Source organism: Monopterus albus, unplaced genomic scaffold (assembly GCF_001952655.1).
Source record: "Monopterus albus unplaced genomic scaffold, M_albus_1.0 scaffold21.1, whole genome shotgun sequence".
Classification (NCBI taxonomy): domain Eukaryota; kingdom Metazoa; phylum Chordata; class Actinopteri; order Synbranchiformes; family Synbranchidae; genus Monopterus; species Monopterus albus.
In genome coordinates this window covers 129,266-135,205 of record NW_018127901.1, presented here as the reverse complement: position 1 = coordinate 135,205, position 5,940 = coordinate 129,266, and positions in this window count along the sequence as shown.

The window sequence follows — 5,940 nt, the reverse complement described above, 5'->3', positions numbered from 1 at the left end:
GAATCCAAAGATCTGATTAGCCTGGTTTAGTTTGCATCCTGAGTAGGAGTTCATGGTCCATGACTGCATAAAGGGCACAAATGAACACTGACATGGATTTTAAGAGCTAATACGTTTACATTCTAAATAAGTCACATATATTTAAATCGAGCTAAGTATTAAACTAGGAGAATTACATCCAGGCAGTGTGGAGAAACAGCATCTAGAGCTCCATGCAGAAGCAGAAAAAAACCATAAATGGATTCCACCCTGATGAAGACAACACAACTGATGTGTGCAGAGCGAAGTGCAGTAATTTGGAGAAGAGCTGTGCAACAGGCTTCAGTCTGACCGATGGAAATGCTCCCCAGAGGATGAACCCTGATAAGTGTGGGTGCCCCGAGAAACTTGACCAGAGGAGGTGTCTGTGTTCAGAGAGGACGGATAGTCTGTAGCTCTCATGCACGGTCTCACTGCACACAGCGCATGTGACATGACAACACACTAAACCTGCTGGCGATTCGGGGGTGGGATTTAACCCCCTCACTCACACTCTGCAGCCTTTTTTCCCAGATCAACAGTAACATACACATTCAGTTGGTGACTGTGACAACAGCATCACTGATTAATTAGTTTATCGAATAATCAATAGACAAACTGATCTGGGACCTGCAGAGTCTCTGCTCAGTTTGTGCTTGTGTTCTGCCATTGGAAACTGAAAAACGTCTTCGACCTAGAAATCTAAGTTCAGTTGATTTTTCAGTTTACTATGACCTGGACGACTGAGAATCTGCACAGACATGTTCTGTCTTTGTGTTACTGACATGGAAAATGAGTGAGTCGGGTCAAACATCAGCGCTGGATCCGCTGCCATGTGGACCGTAAACTGTGGAAAGTCTTCACAGAAGTGAAGACACCAGATGTGCTCTGTGGCTCTGACAGGGGCCAGTATCAACCAGTTTATCACAAAACAAGTGTACTGGTTTTTCCAAATGATATTTTGTAAAGATAATAAAAAACTAGAGGTTAATGTTTCTAATATAAAATATTGGCTCCTGACAATTAAATCATGACTGCTGCTTTGTCTTGGTTGTGTTTGGAGCCTCACAGACCCTGGTTCTGCTTCAGGAAACATGGAGGTCTGCATGGAAAATACTGAAGAAGCTGCTGACCAGCCCAGAAAAAGCCTGAATGCAACCCAGACATTACATTTTCTAGCAAATGTGTCTTGCAAAGAAAATGAGTAAAATAAAGGTAAATATATTTTATTGCAGGCTGATGTGCAGACGCCAGCTGCAGAGGAACATGGAGGAGGAGAAGCAAAGAGAGAAAACAGAGGAGAGATGAGTGCTGCTGGGACAGAGGTGGACGCCGCACACAGTCAGTCACAGCGTATTGGTTGGAGCTTTAGTAGGCAGCAACAATGACGAAGACAAAGAAAGGTGGAGGTGGAGGGGTTGGGGTGGGCGGCAGCTCCATGTCCCACGTTGTGCTGGGGGAGGCAGAGGCGGGAGAATAACACAGTCTTACATTTGATCCATGCAGAATATACAAGTAATCTGTGGATCAGGCTGACAAGCACAGAGTGAACAAGAATCAGCAGAGAAACAATCCAGACGCACAGTGAATGACGCAACGTGTGAACTGAAACACTGTCGCAGCAGAAATATCAGCTTTTCTCAACAAAAACCTGAGGAGCTTTTAAATCTTCTACGTAATGAATGAAAGCACAGGGAAAACATGATCCACCTGTTGTAAATGTCATAGAAGACAAACTAAAACAGGAATGAAACTGTTTAAAGACCTGGTACGAATGTGAAGAGTCACTGTCCTCAGATGAACCTGGATTAGTGCAGTCGCATTATGAAGACAGGACTTCAGTCCGTAGGAACAGGAGGGAACGTTTCACACAACAGCAGCTGTGCACATGAACACCTGGACATGTGAGAGTTTCACTGAGGCAGACCTGAAAAATCTGGACTCATCCTTTCAGAATAAGGGTTTGTTCATCAGTGAATGTAAAGTTAAATGCATCAGGCACAAGTGCAAACAAAGACACCTGTCCTCCCTATTGATCACTGACACACACACACACACACACACACACACCATTTCTTTCTTTGTGACTTACCTTCACCCTACCCAAAACCATGCACTTAACCTAAGATAACCTTAAATCATATCTTCACAGGGCCTGAGCGTTAGTCTGCACAGTGTGACTGTGGAAGCAGCTTCATGTCCACACTACATGATTAATACAAGCCCACACACACACACAGGTACGTTAGAGGCAGGTGAAGCAGGAAGCTCATCCGTCACCACATGTAGCTGCTCTGAGGTCAGTTTACTGACACTGAGAGATAACGGTGTGTAGCACCTGTGGCTCCTGCAGCATCACTCATGGCCGCTGACAGCTCACTGTGTGCGAGATGGGGTCCGACTGGCCCCGGTCCAACCCAGCACCCAGACCTGACCACTGCCTACCATCGCTGCGAGGATCTGTGGCCCTGATCTCTGAGCGGAGGTCGCGACAGCAGAAGCCCAAGTTATTTCAGCTTCCTGTTGGTGACATTTGGATTTGTGGGGTTCATCATTTCACATCTGAACAAAGTGTGATGTGTTGCACTGTGGGCTGCAGACACCGTCTCTACAGAATGACTATTTGCACACAGATTCAAGGAGACATTCACGTACAGTGAACAGAGTGACATATAAACAGGAAGTGATTTATTTATTGTATTTTCTTTAACCAGGCTAAAAGTCCCACTGAGGTCAGTAGTTTTCCAGGGAGCCCTGGAACGGCAGCACCACAAGTCCTAAACATAACAACACATGTTGCACTGGGCTGGAAGTTGGCCCCACATTCCCCAGTGTAGCTTCTCATGTGTGGGCGATGACACGTGTTTGTTGTGAGCTGTCCATGTTGTGGGGAACACAAACGATGGTGGAGTCAGCAGATGAGCAGTCTGCAGAGTCTGCTACACTGACTCCATTCTTCTTCTTCACTGCTAGAAATGGGGGCAGCTATAAAGTGGTCTGGAGGTCGGGGTGTGGGGGGAGGGGTGCTAGAGAATAGCAACAGTGTAGTGTGAGGTCCAGAAACACAGAGGTCTCCTGTGGACATCAAACCCTTCAAGGAAATCCACCTCAACCTCTGACCCCCCCCCCACTCCTCAGGGAGCTGGCAGTCATGTACAGCCACTTCCTCCTGAGTGTGTCCTGCTGCAGGTCAGAGGTCAGAGTTTCAGGTACCTGAAGGCAGCACAGACTCAGCTCTGCCTGGGGGCTGTCAAACTGAGCCACCTGAGGAAGAGGAACAGGACTAAATACCCCTCAGCATCTGGGTGATGAAGGTCCCATTGTCGCATCCAGGACTCTACGGCTTTACTGATATTTCTACTAATGTGTGTGAATGTTTCAGTTAGTAATGTTGTGTACATATGTGTGCACACACATGTGTGCGTGCAGTGGTTGTGTACATGGATAAATGGTTGTGTGTGTGTGTGTAACTTGTCTCTCTTGAAAAAGGACCTCAGTGAGATTTTAACCAACTAACATCCAAGTGTTTGGAGGTCCTGCTGACTTAGTGGCACCCGGTTTGAGAAAACAAGCCGCCCTCTGACTGGGAGTACTACACAGCCTGGTCTGTGGGTGACAAAAAGAATGCAACATTAAACTGAGTGAGTAAAGCAAATATGCTGAGCTCCAAAGATCAGCTTCAGCACTGCAAAGTGAATCCTGCAGATACAGAACTGAACAAATAAAAACATATGAACATGTGAAGCTGCACTTTCCATCCAGGCAGTATGTGTGTCAGTCACTCCCCCTTCCTCCCCATCCATCCCTTCCCTGCAGAGGTCAGAGGTCAACCCAGCAACTGGCAGCAGTCGCACCTCCCTGACCTCCAGCTACTGTTGTGAGTATCGGCTTTCGCTCCGAGTGGGACTGCAGCTGTGACGGAGCTCAGACCTCAGGACTTTCATTAACAGCGGGGATCATTGTGCAACTTTACAGCAGAATCACTGCACCTTGCTTCTGTCATCGTGTTCATCAGAAACCACCAGTCAACAGCTCCTGTGCTGCAGTTTGTGTGTCACAGAGGAGAACCTGTCACACAGCAGCAGGTTGAGGAGTGCATTAGTGCTAGGAAACACGATCCGAAATCACTGCATCGACTCAGACACCTGACAACTGCTGCTGGTGAAGCAGGGCCAGATGACTTTTACTGATCCTCAACAGGGAAGTTTGAGGGCAGACACCCCGATAGCTGAAAGGTTATGGTGTGGCCCACCGTATACCCGGGCACAGCGCGTGTGATGTCGGCAGTTTAAGTCCAGCCAACCTTTCTGCCTCTCCACTTAATTAATAAATAAAGGCAAAACTAGAGGGATTACATGCATGTACCCAGAGCAGCTCAACTCTGTTTGCACAGAAAGGGACATTTTCTGCTGCCCGTCACCATCTGCCAGCATGCGAGAGTCCTGGTTGGTCGCACGTGTCCGAGCAGAGTGAGTGTGTCTTCTGTCTGTCCCACAGCTGAGCTGACCTCTCCACATGCTTGCTCATGCATAAGAGTAACTATTTATACAAGGTTGAAACAGGAGTACAACACAATCACAATGAAGCAATTAGAAACGAGATATTTTAAAATGTAATAAGCCAAAAATAAATTATTCTGGATAAAAACAATGGAACGAACTGTGTCAGTAAACACATAAAACCAGGTTAGAAATGAAGAGAATGCTGCCACTGGAAGGCGTCAGTGAACATTAACATAGGAGCGGATTATATCATACTGCACGCTGCAAACGAGGTAAAACACTTGGTAAACAATGGAGAACAAGGCAGAAAATCAAAACCTAACCTGAGCAGGGTCGATGGTCATCAGGTGACAGGACGACAAGTTCTTGCTCTGAAAACCAGCTGTGTGTGTCCACCTCCCACCTGTGAACCCCGGTTCTACATGTGCATCGGGGTTAGGGTGTCAGCAGAGTCAGAGACCCCATACACCATGTTCCAGCTCCTCCTGCAGATCCCCAGATGGTCCCAGACTATTTCTTCTGACTGTTTCCCTTCACATTCACTATGTCTCTGAGGCCGCCTCCATATTCTTTATTCATATTGCCCTTCTTTCAGTCTCTGCTTGAAACTCAGGCCCATCGATGGGGGTTAGAACAAAAAGGCTCGGCTCCCTCTGGACATCCACAGACTGATACACTTCTTGCTGTTTGAAGGTAAAAGGTGAATCAACATCATAATACCAGCCGTGACATAAATGTCATGGAGGAAAACTAGAAAGTGTCCAGGAGGAATGAAAGGCCAGATTCCAGATCGGCTTAGAGTCAGTGTCACCAGAGGATCTCACCTCTGACACCTGTCTCATCTACTGCCTTCAGTCCAACACAGACAGGGGGGGTCTGGGTGATGGTGGAGGGTGGTCTCATCCCTCTGAACATACAGCTAAGTGTTGGGTGGGTCTGGAGGGGGTGATGCGACAGGGGCCGAAGTGTGCCGCTAGGCAGCCAAAAGACTGATCCTGAATGGACAGGCAGGAGATCTGGCAAAGCTCCTTGGAAAATCCCATTAGGAGCACCCCCCCTCAAAAAACCCCAAAAGGAACTTGTTGCCTTGGTTGAGACCCCTCTCCACCCCCTCATCCCACTCTGCCCCAAGCTACATCTCTGTCTCTTTGTTCACCGTGTCTTTTTCTAAGATTTTATCACATTAGTTCCACTGGGAGCTGGATATCAGCTGTAATTGCAAGTTCTGTGATGGCGGGGGTGGAGGAAGGGGAGGGCAGCTAAAGGCCAGAGAAGGAGAACGGTGAGGGGATGAAGGGGGGAGATCTTCTTTGAAGATGAAATGAGCAGAACTGTGGTTTCCTAGTGAAGTGTTGAGAGGGACCTGGCTGCAGACAAAGATCTGGGTACTGTCAAACTGTCAGCTTTTTTGAGGGCTTGG